Source organism: Lithobates pipiens, unplaced genomic scaffold, assembly GCF_037356315.1.
Source record: "Lithobates pipiens isolate NorthernLeopardFrog02 unplaced genomic scaffold, aLitPip1_a1.2 Scaffold_22, whole genome shotgun sequence".
Classification (NCBI taxonomy): Eukaryota; Metazoa; Chordata; class Amphibia; order Anura; family Ranidae; genus Lithobates; species Lithobates pipiens.
This window is the reverse complement of record NW_027507784.1, coordinates 25,048,859-25,067,284: the sequence shown is the minus strand read 5'-3', so window position 1 is coordinate 25,067,284 and position 18,426 is coordinate 25,048,859. Positions and strand designations below refer to the sequence as shown.

Here is an 18,426-nt window from a genome sequence, read left to right as displayed (position 1 = left end):
CAATTTTCTAGGAAAAAAAAATGTTTTTCAAAAACAGGCTCGGCCCTTAACCACTTGCCGACCGCCGCACGCCGATGTACGTCGGCAGAATGGCACGGGCAGGCATAAGCACATACATGTACGTCCTTTGCCTCCCGCGGGTCGGGGGCCCGATCGGGCCCCCGCCCGGTGCCTGCGGCGGTCGGTTTTCGTTCGGGAGCGATCCCGGACGAGGGGACGGCCATTCATTCATGGCCACCCCCTCGCGATCGCTCCCGACGAATGGAAATCCCCGGTGACATCACTTCCTCTCCTGTAATGTAAACACAGGAGAGGAAGTGATGTATTCTCTCCTCCGTGTCGGTATTTTTCGTTCCGACACGGAGGAGAGCGGATCAGTGAGTTGCACCAACACATCCCACACACAGTAGAACATGCCAGGCACACTCACACCCCCCCTTTACCCCCCGATCACCCCCCCAATTACCCCTGCCCCCCAGTCACAGTGACACCAATGTCATTTTTTTTTTTTTTTTTTTTTTTTTTTGCATTGGTGTCATTTGTGACTGTAATAACTGTTAGGGCAGTTAGGGTTAGCCCCCTTTAGTTCTAATGTACCCCCCTAACCCCCCCAATAAAGGTTTAACCCCGTGATCACCCCCCGTCGCCAGTGTCACTAAGGCTGGGTTCACATTGCAGCGGTTTATGAGAACGAATGTGATTCGCACCGCACTGCAGTGCAAATCACATCCGATCTCTGTGCGATTCGAGTTCAGCCATTCGCCGCACCCGCCGCACCCGCCACACCCGCCGCACCCGCCGCAAATTCGCACGGGACCCTTTTTTTGGCCCGCAGCAGAATCGGATCGCATGGGTGTTCACACCATGCGATCCGAGTTTGCAGATCGCACTGCGATATGCGAACTGATCTGGGGGTGTCAGTAACATTTCACTGACACTCCCAGCAGTTCGCATAGGGCAGTGTGAACTGCCGCCGGGAGGCATGCGATGCGGGAACCCGCCGCGGATTCGCGGCGTTTCCGCATCGCTCCAGTGTGAACCCAGCCTAATAAGCGATCATTTTTCTGATCGCCGTATTAGTGTCACAGGTGACGCTAGTTAGGCAGGTAGGTATTTAGGTTCGCCGCAGCTTTTTATAGCGCTAGGGACCCCCATATACTACCGCATAAAGCCCCCTGATTGCCCCCTAGTTAACCCTTTCACCAGTGATCACCATATAACTGTTACAGGTGACGCTGGTTGGTTAGTTATTTTTTTATAGTTTCAGGGCACCCGCCATTTATTACCTAATAAAGGTTTAACCCCCTGATCACCCGGCAGGTGTCATTTGTGACTAATAACTGTTAGGGCAGTTAGGGTTAGCCCCCTTTAGTTCTAAGGTACCCCCCTAACCCCCCCAATAAAGGTTTAACCCCGTGATCACCCCCCGTCGCCAGTGTCACTAAGGCTGGGTTCACATTGCAGCGGTTTATGAGAACGGATGTGATTCGCACCGCACTGCAGTGCAAATCACATCCGATCTCTGTGCGATTCGAGTTCAGCTATACAGATAGTATGGCTGAATTCGTGTCGCACCCGCCGCACCCGCCGCAAACTCGCACGGGACCCTTTTTTTGGTCCGCAGCAGAATCGGATCGCATGGGTGTTCACACCATGCGATCCAAGTTTGCAGATCGCACTGCGATATGCGAACTGATCTGGGGGTGTCATTAACATTTCACTGACACTCCCAGCAGTTCGCATAGGGCAGTGTGAACTGCCGCCGGGAGGTATGCGATGCGGGAACCCGCCGCGCATTCGTGGCGTTCCCGCATCGCTCCAGTGTGAACCCAGCCTAATAAGCGATCGTTTTTCTGATCGCTGTATTAGTGTCACAGGTGACGCTAGTTAGGCAGGTAGGTATTTAGGTTCGCCGCAGCTTTTATAGCGCCAGGGACCCCCATATACTACCGCATAAAGCCCCCTGATTGCCCCCTAGTTAACCCTTTCACCAGTGATCACCATATAACTGTTACAGGTGACGCTGGTTGGTTAGTTATTTTTTTATAGTTTCAGGGCACCCGCCATTTATTACCTAGTCTCACTAGTGTACCCCTAAATTTAGGGGTGTCTACTTTCTAAAATGGGGTCATTTGGGGGGGGGGGGTTTGTGCCATCTTGGCATTTTATGGCCTTCAAAACTGTAACGCCCTTAGAAAGCCTGAAGGCGGTGCTTGGTTTTTGGGGCCCCGTACGCGGCTAGGCTCCCAAAAAGTCCCACATATGTGGTATCCCCGTACTCAGGAGAAGCAGCAGAATTTATTTTGGGGTGTCATTTCACATATGCCCATGGCATGCGTGAGCAATATATCATTTAGTGACAACTTTGTGAAAAAAAAAAAAAGTTTGTAATTTTCCCGCAACTTGTGGCAAAATATAAAATATTCCATGGACTCAACATGCCTCTCAGCAAATAGCTTGGGGTGTCTACTTTCTAAAATGGGGTCATTTGTGGGGGTTTTGTGCCATCTTGGCATTTTATGGCCTTCAAAACTGTAATAGGTAGTGAGAAGTGAACTCAAAAAATTACGCCCTTAGAAAGCCTGAAGGCGGTGCTTGGTTTTCGGGGCCCCGTACGCGGCTAGGCTCCCAAAAAGTCCCACATATGTGGTATCCCCGTACTCAGGAGAAGCAGCAGAATTTATTTTGGGGTGTCATTTCACATATGCCCATGGCATGCATGAGCAATATATCATTTAGTGACAACTTTGTGAAAAAAAAAAAAAAAAAAAAAAAGTTTGTAATTTTCCCGCAACTTGTGGCAAAATATAAAATATTCCATGGACTCAACATGCCTCTCAGCAAATAGCTTGGGGTGTCTACTTTCTAAAATGGGGTCATTTGTGGGGGTTTTGTGCCATCTTGGCATTTTATGGCCTTCAAAACTGTAATAGGTAGTGAGGCGTGAAATCAAAAATTTACGCCCTTAGAAAGCCTGAAGGCGGTGCTTGGTTTTCGGGGCCCTGTACGCGGCTAGGCTCCCAAAAAGTCCCACATATGTGGTATCCCCGTACTCAGGAGAAGCAGCAGAATTTATTTTGGGGTGTCATTTCACATACGCCCATAGCATGTGTGAGCAATATATCATTTAGTGACAACTTTGTGTAAAAAAAAAAAAAAAATTTTTTTTTGTCATTATTCAATCGCTTGAGGCAAAAAAATAAAATATTCAATGGGCTCAACATGCCTCTTATCAATTTCCTTAGGGGGTCTACTTTCCAAAATGGGGTCATTTGGGGGGGTTTTGTACTGCCCTGTCATTTTAGCACCTCAAGAAATGAGATAGGCAGTCGTAAACTAAAAGCTGCGTAAATTCCAGAAAACGTACCTTAGTTTGTAGATGTGACAACTTTTGCGCAAACCAATAAATATACAATTATTGACTTTTTTTTTACCAAAGACATGTGGCTGAATACATTTTGGCCTAAATGTATGACTAAAATTGAGTTTATTGGATTTTTCTAATAACAAAAAGTAGAAAATATCATTTTTTTTCAAAATTTGCGGTCTTTTTACGTTTATATCGCAAAAAATAAAAATCGCAGAGGCAATCAAATACCATCAAAAGAAAGCTCTATTTGTGGGAAGAAAAGGACGCAAATTTTGTTTGGGTACAACATTGCATGACCGCGCAATTACCAGTTAAAGCAGCGCAGTGCCAAAGTGTAAAAAGACCTCTGGTCATTTACCAGCAAAATGGTCCGGTCTGAAAGTGGTTAAGTGGCATCCCCCCCCCCCCCCCCCCCACATTTCCCGCTGTGACCTCTAGCAACCTGTCAGTAAGCATTAATGATATGCTGTAACCAATCTCAATGGCTGCCTGATCTGATACAGTAAACTGATTTTTAAGTCTATCTGCTATTTATTGTATGTCTCAGAGCAGGCGGAGAGATAAATTGTATGGGGGGGGGCAAGAACATTTTTGCCCAGGGTCCAATCAATATTAAAGACGGCCCTGGGTAGGGATTTGTTTATTTTCATATCAATGCCGCTGGCTGCACCTACTTACTTTTGAATGCTGCTGCTATTTACATATGAATGCCGGTTATTTACATGTAAACACAGGGTCTGCAGGGGAGTCACCTGTACACAACAATAGGGCAGAGCTGGGCAGCATTAGTAGCAGCACTTCACACTGAGTTATCGGGACACAGCACAGGACTAAAACCTCAAGGGACGAGGGAATTTAAACTGGGATAGTTGGCAAGAATGCCGGGGCTCTGGGTGACCTTCAGGGCTGGACTTACCATTGGGCTTGACTGGGCTCAAGCCCATGGGCCCCACCCAATAGGGCGCCCCACAGGCCCTGCCAAGATACATAACCGAGTGTACTCGGCTCAGCTCCGCTCACAGTCACGCCCAGTCCCGCCCTATGATGGACATAACACAGGGACTGTTAGCCAAGCTGAGTATACTCGGCTACTCTCGGCTCCGCTCGGGACTGCTAGAGGACCCGAGAGCCGCCGAGATACACAGGACTCTGCATCTCGGCGGCGCCATTTTTAAACTTCAAGACTGCAATGACAAGGCTGCAAATGACACTGGACAAGGCAGCAGATGGATGGACAAGGCTGCGGATGAACACTGATAAGGCTGCATTGATGGGCATTTAAATGTAAGTATTTTCCTTAAACTTCCCTCCTAAAAGTTTCTTTCCTTAAAATTCCCTCCCAAACTTGGGGTGCGTGTTATACGCCGATAAATGCGGTAATGTACACAAGGTAGGGCCCGAAAGTGGATCAAGCCCAGGGGCCCCCACCACCCTGAGTCCTGCCCTGCATGCTGCAGACTATGCCAAGTGGTGTTAGCCCCAGAACTATGCAGGTACCATCAGATGGAAAGTCAACCATCCACAGCTCTAGAAACCCATACCAACCAATGGAGGCACCATTCAGATTTATCATCAGGCTTATTAGGTTTGTGCCTATAGGTGGAGGAATAAAGAAGTGGCTTGTCCCTGCATAGTTATGGGTCATGTATTTATTCTCAGGATCAGTAGAAATAAAGTAGTTCTTTATAAATGTGTATACAGATTGTCATAATATCTTAAAGTAGATTAGGCTATCTAAGAAGATTAAAGGACACTAATCATTCTTCCTCTATCACTCAGCCCCTATTTTTGGACTTTGGTTTGTTCCTTGTGTTCTGCTTGGCTCCTGTTATCGCTCTCCATCCACCTCTCAACCAGAATAAGAGTGAGTGTTATTTTCCTCTATTACTTGATGGTAGAATATATCAAAGATTATTCTCTGTACTGGTAAATGAACCTTCCATAAATGTTTGTGAATGTGACTGAGAAGTGGAGTCTTCTACTTTTCTTCTTCCTTCTTCTCCTCCTTCTTCTCCTTCTTCTTCTCCTTCTTATTCTCCTCCTTCTTCTTCTCCTCCTTCTTCTACCTTCTTCTTCCATATAAAGGGAGACAGATACAGATTAAAAATGAGATAGTTAGGAGGGCCCTGTTCATGAAAATCTATACTTGGACCTTGGTTTGTTCCTTGTGTTCTGGCATAAACTTCCCCGAAAGTTGAATTTTCAGGAAATGCCTAAAAACAGACCAACTAGAGTGAGACAAAGAGTTCAAGAGGATGGGAGAGGTTCTGGAGAAGTTCTAGAGGTGAGCATGGGAGGAGGTCATGGATTTAGAGAGCAGGAGGTCTTGAGAGGAGAGGATGGTTTGGATTCTATTTTGAAATAAGATTGGTAATGTAGGCCGGGGAAGAGTTGTGGATGGTTTTGTATGTTGTTGTTAATATATGTAATTTTATTCACTATTAGAAAGCCAGTAGAGGGATTGGCAGAGAAGGGCGGCAGACACAGAGCAGTTGGTAAGGTGAATACGTTTGGAAACTGCATTCATGATAGACTGGGGTGGGGATAGTCTGGATAAAGGTAGACCAATGAAGACGGTGCTGTAGTGTTCAATGTCTTTTTTGCTTGGTGGGTTTCTCTGGGTCCTACCTACTGGTCCTAAGATATAAAAGAGGGACAGTAGGGGGAAGACAGGGAGCTGTAATCCTAGGGTTGTGGAGTGAGAGCCTATCGCAAATGTTTGCAAATCTGCCGTGATATGGTAGGTCATCGGGACCTGGGGTTCGCCCCGAAGACACCAGCCACTGAAGAATGCCACTAATGGACCTTTCAGTACATGGACTATACCTTTGCAGTATGCTGGGGCAGCGCACAGCCTGGATTAGGGATGTAGGGACAAGAATTGTTTATTATATTATGAACTTTGTATGTTCAGAGTTTTTCTGAAGTGAAGTGTTGAAACTTTGCCGTCTTCCTGGTGTGAAGTTATTTAAAATAGAAGTATAGGTTTGAGGGTTTTGCAAATTTATACTTACCTAGCTGGATGCAGCATTGGTCCAATGCTACATCTGTCTCCTGCCTGCTCTAACACTGAGAACCGAGCGATCTAACACTGCTGATCGCTCAGTTATCACAGCTCCTGGAGCAGAGAGCTGGTGGCTGTCAGTCAACACTCTCTGCTCTGCCTCCTCCTTGCTCACTGGAGCGCTGGGCTGTGGAGGGGGCGGGAGCGGCCGGCTTAGGCTTTCATGTGGGTCCAGGCATGCGAGTGGATCCCGACCCCAGTGTGGCAATATTGACCGAGCCTGGACCGGCTCTGTGACCTCAGCAGACAGCGGACTTCAGCCCGCTGTCTGCTGAAAAGGGGTCACAAGAGTGCAAAACGAACTGCACTCCTGTGATCCACAGGAGAAGTACAGCCAAACAAGCTTTGGCTGTACTTCTGCAAATAACTGGCACATTTCTACAGGGACACTAGCATAATGGGGTAGGAAGTAACAGCACTTAAAAGTCATTCTGGTGCAGAAAAACAAGTGGTTACCAAGGGTAACGGTTCTCTAGAAAGCAGCCTGTTGTTAGGTGTGTACATGTTGCAGGTGGGATAGCCTCTTGCATGGAGGGAGCTGTTATGGGCACTTTCTCTGTGAGCGGTCTATATCGCATAGCAACAGGAGCAACAGGAGCAGACTCGTCCCGTAGAGGTCTCCAGCCTGTGCCGTACAGAAGAGAAACAGTTAAGGAAAGTGCGCGCATGGAGTCTGTGCAGGGTTCCCTATACATTTACTGGAAGTGAGGTAGCAGTGAAGCACTAGACAGGTGGAGAGGGCAGAGGCTCGGCATGTGCCTCCTAAATGCAACTATGGAAGTGTACATTGACACAGGGACAAGAGAGTTAAATAAACTACAGTCATCTGCTCAAGTGTACATGGTGCTCAGCGTAAAGTAAAGGAACCCTATGTGCAAAGCTAGTGACTCTGTTCAAGGTGCCTAGCATAACCCATAAGAACTCACCCCGGGGTAGACCTCCTATGTGACCCTTGCTTGGTGCCCAATGAGGAGGGGAATTTTTCGAACGGCTCAGAAAGGAGTATTTCCGAACGGCTCAGAACCGTTTTGAGTGTCCCGGCGCCCCCCGCAATTCTGGCCAAATGTGGTACTGCACACCCCATTAGCTAGAATTCTGCTCGCTTTGCGAGACAACACTCGCAAACCGAGTCAGAATTTTAAAAGAAAGTTGCTCGTCTTTCAAAACGCTCATTAACCGCGTTACTCGTAAACCTAGGTTCCACTGTATTACAATCCATTTGAGTCCAGCATTATCTTCTAAGGTTACTAAGTACTTAAAGTAATTGTAAAGGCGGAAGGTTTTTCATCCTAATGCATTCTATGCATTAAGATAAAAAGTATTCTGTGTGCAGCAGCCCCCCTCAGTCCCCCTAATACTTAGCCACTGGCTCCCGTTGCTGTCAATCAAAGTCAGTCAGCAAATGAGAAGAGAAAGGGGGTGGGGCCAAGCCTCAGCTCCATGTCCGAATGGACACAGGGTGCTGCGAATCAGTTCGGGTGCCCCCATAGCAAGCTGCTTGCTGTGGGGGACACTCAACAGGAGGGAGGGGCCAGAAGCACCGAAGAGGGACCCGAGAAGAGGAGGACTGGGGCTGCTCTGTGCAAATCCAACTGCACAGAGGAGGTAAGTATTAAATGTTTGTTATTTTTAAAGAAGAAAAAAAAAACAAGACTTTACAATCACCTTAAGCCCTGGTAAAGAGTAAATGACTAAATCCTCATGTCGTGTTGGCTTTCTTATTCTACCGATTGTCTAATAAAATACTATTTTGGACTCTTGGTGTGGCACCCTTACTGCTTCTTACGTAGTTAAGCTTTTCTCAAGACCCCCTTCTTTTTGGGGACACTCTGGTACATGTGAGCAGCCTCACCTAAGTAAGTCAACTTGGTTAACGATACGGTCCGCCACAACAGTTTCTATTAAAAATGGGAGATCTAGCACCTCTTTACCAATTTAATAATAATAATAATAATTCTAGATTTATATTATATTTTGTATATTTTGTCCTTCCAGTTAATAGTTGTCATCAAGACATCACCTCTCCTACATGCTACCCTCTTGACTGCAAGGATGTATATGACAGTAAGTTTACCGCGAATGGAGTATATTGGATATTCCCCAATGGACATTATTCAGCTCCAGTCCAGGTGTACTGCGACATGACCACTCGAAACGGACCATGGACAGTAAGTTACGGGAGTAGACCCTCAGTGGTGTGGAGATCTATTGTGCACCTTTACTAACCTCCATAAGATTTTCATGATAAGTTGTACTTTTCGGCATCACTATGTATCAAACCTGCAGCTGAAATCTCTAAACTCCTAGTCACCCATATCTTATCGATTATCCTAAACCCGCTGCTAACCAAACCCCAAGCTGCAGCAAAATATTCGTTATCTAACATCAATTCAGAAATTTATTGAAACCTCAAACTTGTTTTTATCCCTCAACTATGCTACAACACCAAGTTTAAATAGTATAGTGGGTAAAATTTAATTAAAAAAAAAACTTTAGTATAGTTATGTATCAAGATTTGGATATTTGGTCCAAGTGTCTGATTAGTATAGGATAAGGCCGCGTACACACGCGCGGACTGTTCGCCCAACTTTGTCCGTCCAACAGTTTGGGCGGACAGTCCGCTCAAACTTAGCATGGGCGGACAAGCCCACACACGACGAACGAACAGTCTGCTGAAACCGTGCGCGATGACGTTTCGACACGTACGACGGGACGAAAATTTCGACGTACAATACACTTCAATGCAACTTTCCGACGTGGAAATCCGTTCTGAGCATGCACGGGACTTAGTTTGTCGAACAAGCCTACACACGGGCGGACTGTTCGCTCAAACAAGGCTTCAGCGGACAGTTTTTCGGAATTTCCGAAAAACCTTGTTCGTCCAACTGTCCGCTGAAACTGTCCGCTGAAGCCCCACACACGAGCGGACTGTCCGCCCAAACACTGTTCAGCGGACAAAGTTGGGCGAACAGTCCGCCCGTGTGTACGCGGCCTTAAAGTTTTTCTCTAGCCAAAACTTTATTTTATTTTATTTTTTTAGATTTTATATAAGGAAAGGTCAGGCCTGTCAGGTTTTTATAACTGTCTGTGCCTCCTCTATAGGGGATTCCTCCTCTCTGTTTGTCCTGGTGGCCACCAATACCAAGACAAAAATGGGAATCCCAAAATGTAGGGTTGTCATGAGATCAGGAGGAGAGGGGAAATCTTCCAATGGGGGCAAATACTCTGATAATAGCTGTCAAGGTTGGAATGGACTTTTAGTTCCCGTTGGATTTCCAATACAGGCGGTGAAGAGAAACCTCCTCAGCAGGACACAGACAGCAGAAATTAATCCGGGAGAGGTTTAGCCCTTCCCTACTCTATATACAGATGAATGGTAACCTAAACGTATTTGAAGAAGATCTCAACTGGCTATATCCATAAACCTAACTACAATTTTTATCCTCACCATAGTTCTAAATGCAACTATTTATACAGTTTAATTAGTAAAGTCTGCCTGTTTCATTGAATGTTTGTTGTTAGTCCTAATACTTGAATTGATTAAAGCGTATATCTGGGCTTCACTGCCTTAAATATGTCTTCTTTACTCATCTAAAGCTTCTTTGGTCCCAAGTCTTCTCTTCTCTTCGGTGTACAGGAGGCAATATCCTCCTACAGATGTGCACACTTCCCATTGGCTAGTAGTTACATAGTAGGTGAGGGCGAAAAAAGACACAATTCCAACCTATGAGTCGTGTAAGGTAACAAAATGCAAATGAAAGCACCACACCACTATTAAAAAGGTCCATATACAATTCATTCCAGTGAAAGTCAAGGAGAGATTCCAAAGTATAACAAACGCATTTCGGCGGTCCAAAAATGCCCCCTTCATCAGGGCTAAAAGAAACATAATAACATCTCTGTATCAATACAATATCAATACAATACCCCCTTCTCAAGGCCATAATTAAAATCAAATACCCAATAGCCTACAGTATTGGATGTATACAAAGTAATGTCTGGTAACCAGTGGCGGCTGGTGCTCAAAATTTATTTTTTTGGGGGCACAAACAAACTCAAAAATTAAAAAAAAAAACATCAATTGCAGCCTCACTGTGCCCATCGAATTGCAGCCCTTGTGCCATCAAATGCAGCCACTGTGCCCATCAAATGCTGCCACTGTGCCCATCAAATGCAGCCATTGTGCCCATCAAATGCCTCCACTGTGCCCATCAATGGCAGCCACTGTGCCCATCAAATGGTGCCACTGTGGCTATCAAATACCACCACTGAGCCCATCAAATACCACCACTGTGCCCATCAAATGCCACCACTGTGCCCATCAAATGCCTCCATTGTGCCCATCAAAAGTTAACGCTGTGACCCCCCTGCCCGCTGGCCGTCTGCCCGGCACTTACCCTATCTCAATGGGGCAGCGGGTGATGGCAGCGAGCTGTGTCCTCCGTGCATCTCCTCCTGACAGGCGTCCAATCACAGAGCCTGTCGTTTCAGTCAATCAGGTGAGGGTTAAATACCCGTGCTTCCTGATTGGCAGTTCACTGTTCTAACACACCTGGGTGAACTGCGATGCATGAATCTATCCATTATTCATATAGGGGGATGGCTGCAGAGAGGGGACGGCACCCATGTGCCCTTAATGGACCAGCACTGCTGGTAACATTAAACTGACAATCAATATACTGTACAAGAACCTCAGACAAATGTGGGAATCTGAATAATAAAACATACCATTTTACCATACCAATGTTACCTGACATTTATTTTTATGACCCTGGGGGGGGGGGGTTGTGTATGGATTTGTTTTTGATATGGAGATGTCCTTACATTTCCTCTATGCCTGATGAAGGGTAGGTATTTGGACCCCTGAAACATGTTGGCTACTCTTTGGAATAGAGTTATATCTGGCCCTTTAAAGTGGTAGTAAACCCACTGAAAACATTTTTTTTTTTCATACCTGCAAGGGAAAAGGCATAATGAGCTACCTCGTTACCTTAGAACGAGGCCCTGACAGCTTGCCCGATACATGCCGAGGGAGCTGACATGTTCCTTCGGCGTGCCTTATTATAGGCTTACCTGTAAGTAAAAGTGAAAAAAAAAGACTATATAACTGCTTTAAACAGTGGTGTTGCACTGCAATTTCCATTTTGATTTCATTACACTACAAGCCAAGGAGACCATGGAGATCCTTTAGGGTGTAGGGCTGCCTTCCCGGGAACCAGATTATTTACATCAACATCAATACCACTGAGATAACTCTACAGGACCAGAGCTATTTTTCCACTTCCTATTGGCTGTCCAGTGGTGGGGTCCTCTCGGGATCCTGTGGAGGAGTACAGCAGTACCATCATTGAGAGGAAATAATGGGGACCAGCTAGAGCAGAACACATCTACAGTGCTGGATTTAGCAACTCCCCATGCCTGGAAACAGAACCAGTGTGGGACCCAGATGGCAGAGGTATGTGGTGTAGAGGGTAGCACTCTCACCTAGCAGCAAGAAGGGTTGCTGGTTCGTATCCCAACCATAACACTACCTGCCTGGAGTTTGCATGTTCTCCCTGTGCTTATGTGGGTTTCCTCCCACACTCCAAAGACACACTGGTAGGTTAATTGGCTTCTGTCCAAAACTGGCCCTAGTATATGAATGGGAACCTTGTATTGAGGGTAGGGACTGAATTGAGTCCACACTCACTTGGGTTGAAATGGATGGACTGGTGTCTTTATGTAACTATGTATGTGAGTATATCCTGCTTTACATGGTAAAAAAAAACAAACAAAAAACCTATACAGAATGGGTTGGAGAGGAATTGGGAGGGCAGGACAGGAAACACAGGGAAAGGTTTTGGATCTGAGCACATTGCACCATCACCACCATCCAGTAATTCAATGCCTCTTCTCCAGGTATTTCAGAAAAGGTTTGATGGGAGTGAGAATTTTTATCGAGGCTGACAAGACTACAAGACCGGATTTGGACGAGCTAATTCTGAGTATTGGTTGGGTAATGCTTTTATTTGACATCTTCCTGAAGATCGATCTTCACTTGGCTGACTTTATTTTAATGTCTGCAGCTATTGTGTTCTGGCTATAGGTCACCCTGTGTATTACAGTGCTGTAAGTATTTGCCCCCTGATTTTTTTATTTTATTTTTTGCTTATTTGTCACACTTAAATGATTCAGATCAGCAAACACATTTAAATATTACACAAAGAAAACCAGAGTAAATCCAAAATGCAGTTTTTAAAAGATGCTGTTGTGTTTTGAATCATTGTCTTGCTGCATAACCCAAGCACACTCGAGCTTGAGATCAGGAACTGATGGCCGGACATTCTCCTTTAGGATTTTCTGGTAGAGCGCAGAATTCATGATTCTATTGATTAAGGCAAGTCACCCAGGTCCTGAAGCTGCAAAGCAGCCCCAGACCATCAGACTACCACCACCATGTCTGACTGTTGGTATGATGTTCTTGTTATCAAAATATGTGTTGGTTTTACGCCATACCTTCCAAAAAGTTAACTTTTTGATTCATCAGTCCACAGAATATTTGCCCAGAAGTCATTTGGATAATCAAGATGCTTTTTGGCAAATGTAAGATGAGCCTTTGTGTTCTTTTTGGTCAGCAGTCTCTTTCGCCTTGGAACTCTCCCATGGATGCCATTTCCACCCAGTCTTTTTCTTATTATTGAATCATGAATACTGGCCTTACCTGAGGCAAGTGAGGTCTGCAGTTCTTTAGATGTTCTCCTGGGTTCTTCAATGTGCTCTTAGAGTCATTTTGGCAGGCCGGCCACTCCTGGGAAGGTTCACCACTATTTCAAGTTTTCTCTCCGACCACAAAGCAAGGTCCATAAAGACATGGATGAGTGAGTTTGTGGTAGAGGAACTTGTCTGACCTGCACAGAGTTCTGACATCAACCCAATAGAATACCTTTGAGATGAATTAGAGCGTAGACTGCGAGCCAGGCCTTTTAATCCACATCAGTGTCTGACCTCACAAATGCGCTTCTGGAAGAATGGTCAGAAATTTCCTTAGACACATTCCTAAACCTTGTGGATAGCCTTCCGGGAAGAGCTGAAGCTGTTAAAACTGCAAAGGGTGGGCCAATTCAACATTGAACCCTACTGACTAAAACTGGGATGCCATTAAATTTCATGTGTGTGTAAAGGCTGGTGTCCCAATATTTTTGACAATATATTATATATCAATATGAAGAGGGTCCCCAGCAAGTTTTCAAGCTAGCTAGCAAACAACCCCAACCAGTTTCAACTACTCAGATTAAAAGAGAGGCTTTTGTTGAATACATTTACAAATACACATTGAAGCCACAATGCCTCACCAAGGTATCCCTGTAGAGTGTAAATGATAACTCAAAACCAGTCCCCAGCCATAGGGCATGTATGAGCAGTGTATAAACTAAATGTAGGCTCACCTAGTGACAACCCCTTTATGCTTAAAAGTACAGAAACACACCAGGAGCACAAACCTTGTCTGCAAAAATGCAAACATGCATACATATGTCATATATATATATTTATATATATATATATATATATATATATATATATATAAAAAATTTTTTAATAACCTCCATCTTTTCCAGGTCTGGAGAACATCCACCGCATCACCTCTCAGAGGTATTACCGCCTGCGAATCGAACTCACAGATTTTGATGATGACTCTCGTTTTGCGTACTACAACAATTTCTCCCTTTCTAATGAGAGAGACGACTACAGACTGTATGTGGTGGACTTTCAAGAAGGGAATCTATGCAAACCTATTGGTAAGGATTAAGGAACTACAGCCAGATAGCGGGCAAAGGCAAAGGATTACATTTGTTAGAAGGATAAAGGGATAGATGGATACATATCCCTATTTAAGTTTTTTGAACTCATCTACACTCTCCACTGACACCCCCTAACTGTGGAAGGGAGTTCCGCATCCTTACTACTCTAACAGTAAAGAACCCCCTACACAGTTTTATATTGAATGGCTTCTCATTGAAATTCATTGCGTGGCCGCATGTCTCCTTTAGTGATCCAAAACGAAAATGTTCCCTCCCAATGCTGGAGTCACCATTCAATGATTTGTATATCACTATCATATCTGCTCTTAAGCATCTTTTCTCCAGGAAGAATACATTTAATGTCTGTAGTCGTTCCTCATAACTGAGGTCCTCCAGACCCCTCATTAGCTTTGTTGCCCTTTTCTGGACTTTCTCCAGTTCTAATACAACCTTCCAAAGGACTGGTGACCAGAATTGGAGGGCATAGTAGTAAATCCCAATTTTAATGCATGCTGATATTCTACTGGTCCTGCTTACTGTGGCTTGGCATTGCATTGTTGAGTCTGTCATCCACTAGGGCCCCCAGATCCTTTTCCATTATAGACTCTCCCTGAGGATCTCCCCCTAGGTAGTAACTTGCATTCATCTTTTTAGCTCCCAAGTGCATTTTTCTACATTGAACTTCAACTGCCATATAGCCCCCCTCCCCCTCTAGTTTATTGAGGTCTTCTTTTAAAGTTTCTATATCCTGTTGTAACATTATTGCCCTGCTTAGCTTTGTATTATCGCAAACACTGAGATTGAACTTTTTTTCCAACATCTATGTCATTTATGATCACGTTAAACAGTATTGGTCCCAGAACAGAGCTCTGGGTCACCCCACTCTCAACTCCAGACCATTCAGAAAATATATCATTAATCCCCACCCTCTGAATGTGCTCCTGCAACCAGTTTTCTAACCAGGTACATACAAACATGCCAAAATAGCTACATTTTTAAATTAAACACTTATGGGGTACTGTATCAAATGCCTTAGTAAAATGTAGGTATACTACATCCTCTGGCCTTCCTCTTTCCAAATTACAGCTCACCTCCTCATAGAATGTTAAAAAGTTGGTCTGGCAACAACAGTACTTCATAAATTCATGTTGGTTACTACTAATGATACTATTCTCATTATCAAATTATTGGATATGGCCCCTTATCATCCCCTCCAATAGTTCACATACTATTGATGTTAGGCTAACTGGTTTATAGTTTTCAGGTATATATCTCTACCCTTTTTTTGAATAATGATATCATGTTTGTTTTTTTGCCTATCAGCTGGTACCATTCCAGTAACAAAGCTGTCCTTAAAAATTAGGAATAATGGTTTGGCTATAACATGGCTAAATTCTTTGAGAACTCTCAGGTGTAAGCCATCTGGTTCTGGTGATTTATCCACATTAAGTTTTTCTAGTCTTATTTAAACATTGGTCTCTGTCAGCCACAAGAGTACATTCAACCTATTGTTATTACCATTACGGTCTTGTTTATTATACTTCTCCTTTTTTTCCTATGTATAAACTGAGGAAATACATGTATTTAATACAGATAGATAGATAGATAGATAGATAGATAGATAGATAGATAGATAGATAGATAGATAGAAAATAGTTTGTGGATACATAGGCAGATTGGTAGATAGATGTACTGTATGTACACATGGCTAGATGGAAGGGTATATTTATGAGGTTTAAATGATTTGATAAGGTAATAGATAGGTGAATTTACTGAAGGTTGGGGACATGGAAGATTGGATGTATAAATGGTTGGATGGAGGATGAATGGATGTTTAGATAGTTAGGTGGCTTGATGGGTGGATGCGTATGTAGTAGTTAGTGGATAGATAGTTGGTTAGGAGGGTTGATGAACCCAAAATGTCCATAGTGACTGCAGTCGTGATGAAACATGTGCAGAAGTACCTTTCTATATACTTAGGATTAGGGATGAGCTTCAAGTTCGACTCGAACATGAGTTTGACTCAAATATCGGCTGTTCAATCGTTCACCAAATATTGAACATTATGGGGTGCTCACGCCAAATTCAAGTGGCGTGGCATGCCCCATAATGCATGGCATAATCGCAGTGCATTGCTGGCTGATGATTGGCCAAGCATGCACTATGACCCACATGCTTTGGCCAATCACAGCGCCATCAGCAAAGAGAGCCATAATTGGCCAAAGGCAAGGGGCATTTGGCCAATTATGGCTCAGGGGTTTAAGTCCACACCCCACACTATATAAGGCCATCTGCACATCAGCCTTGTGTAGTGTGTTGCTGGCGGAGAGAGAGATAGAGAGCGGAAAGAGAGAGAGAGAGTGTCATTTCATTTACTTTGAGCAGGCAGTTTATTCAGTTAGCTAGATCTCACTGCAGACCATTCCTGCAGTGTTTGGATATATATATACAGTCAGACTGGTATATATATATATCCACTGTATCCATTTTAGCTAGATCTCACTGCAGACCATTCCTGCTGTACTGTTTCTAATATATTTCAGGCAGGCAGTTGATTCAGTTAGCTGCAGTGTATGGGGGATATATATATATATATATATATATATATAGTCAGACTGGTATATATATATATATATATCCACTGTATCCATTTTAGCTAGATCTCTCTGCAGACCGTTAATGCTGTACTGTTTCTAATATGCTTCAGGCAGGCAGTTGATTCAGTTAGCTGCAGTGTATTAGTTCAGCTAGATCTCACTGCAGACCGTTCCTGGTGTACGCATTCAAATACACTTTCAGGCAGGCAGGCAAGTGATTCAGTGATCCGCAGTGCATTAAATATATATACAGTCTCCAACATATATATATCCACTGCATTCCAGTCTAGCCAAGCCTATATCTGACTGCAGGCCATTGCTGGTGTACGTTTTCAAATACACTTTCAGGCAGGCAAGTGATTCAGTGATCCGCAGTGCATTAAATATATATATATATATATATATATATATATATATATATATATATATATATATATATACAGTCTCCAACATATATGTATATATATCAACTGCATTCTAGTCTAGCCAAGCCTATACCTGACTATAGGCCATTCCTGGTGTACGTATTTAAAGACACTTTCAGGCAGGCAGGCCAGGCAGGTGATTCAGTGATCTGCAGTGCATAAAGATATATATACAGTCTCCTACATATATATCCACTGCATTCTAGTCTAGCCAAGCCTATACCTGACTGCAAGCTATTCCTGGTGACATTTTTCTGATAAACTTCAGGCTGTGTTTTGCTAATCCCATTTTACAGCATGTCTGGAAGGCCACCAAGGAAAGGCAGACGCTCACAGGCGAATAAAAGAGGGCAAGCAGGCTCTGTGTCTACAGCCAACAGTGCTAATCATGGGCACGATCCATCCTCAGCACGTGGCTGTGGGGCACGCTTGTCCTTTTTTTCGACAACTGGCCGTGTTGAGCCACAACATGCAGGAGAGTTGGTAGAGTGGATCACAAAGCCGCCCTCATCCTCCTCATTCTCTGTCACCCAGGCTAAGACAAGTTTGGCTGCCAATGCAGCTGCCAAAGTGGCCTATTCCATCGGCTCAATGGCATCATCCACTCCTTTCCTAACCCCACCATCATGTCCTGAGGAGTCCCCCTAACTGTTCGACCACAGTGTCAGGTACATGCTGCAGGAGGATGCGCAGCGTTTTGATTATGATGGTACCCAGGTTGAGGATGAAGGCAGTAGCATGAGCCCAGAGAGAGGAGGTGCCCAAGAAGGACAAGAAACTGGTAGTCATGTTCCTCCAGCTGCAGTATACTGCCAGGTTTGCTTCAGTGGTGAGGTGGGAGGGGATGATGAGGTCACTGACTCTACGGGGGTGCCTGATAGAAGAGAGGAGGAGGAGGCACATCTCCAACGAGGCAGGATGCCCTCCAGGGGCCAGCTTAAGGACAGCCAACTGACTGCATCAGAGCTCCGCATGTGCAGGGCACTGCTGACTCCGCTGGTTTTTTCAAAAGTTCTTTGGTGTGGGTCTTTTTTGAGATGTGTGCAGCAGATCACACCATTGCTGTTTGCAACATTTGTCTGAAGCATTTCAAGCGTGGCCAAAACAGCAGCCACTTGGGCACCACATGCTTGACCAGACATATGTCGAGCTCCCATGCAGTCCATTGGCAACAGTACTTAAAATACCCACA

General features: G+C 44.5%; 1 protein-coding gene across 3 annotated transcripts in view; it reads left to right on the top strand.

Annotated features, from left to right (window-relative positions):
- Nucleotides 1-18,426, top strand: part of LOC143923435 (microfibril-associated glycoprotein 4-like) — a 197,330-nt gene that overhangs the window by 65,760 nt on the left and 113,144 nt on the right. For all 3 annotated transcript variants that reach the window (XM_077447096.1, XM_077447097.1, XM_077447098.1), the window contains exon 2: nucleotides 5,150-5,234. The gene's annotated coding sequence lies outside the window, so the exon portion shown is untranslated. The remainder of the gene's footprint in view (nucleotides 1-5,149; nucleotides 5,235-18,426) is intronic.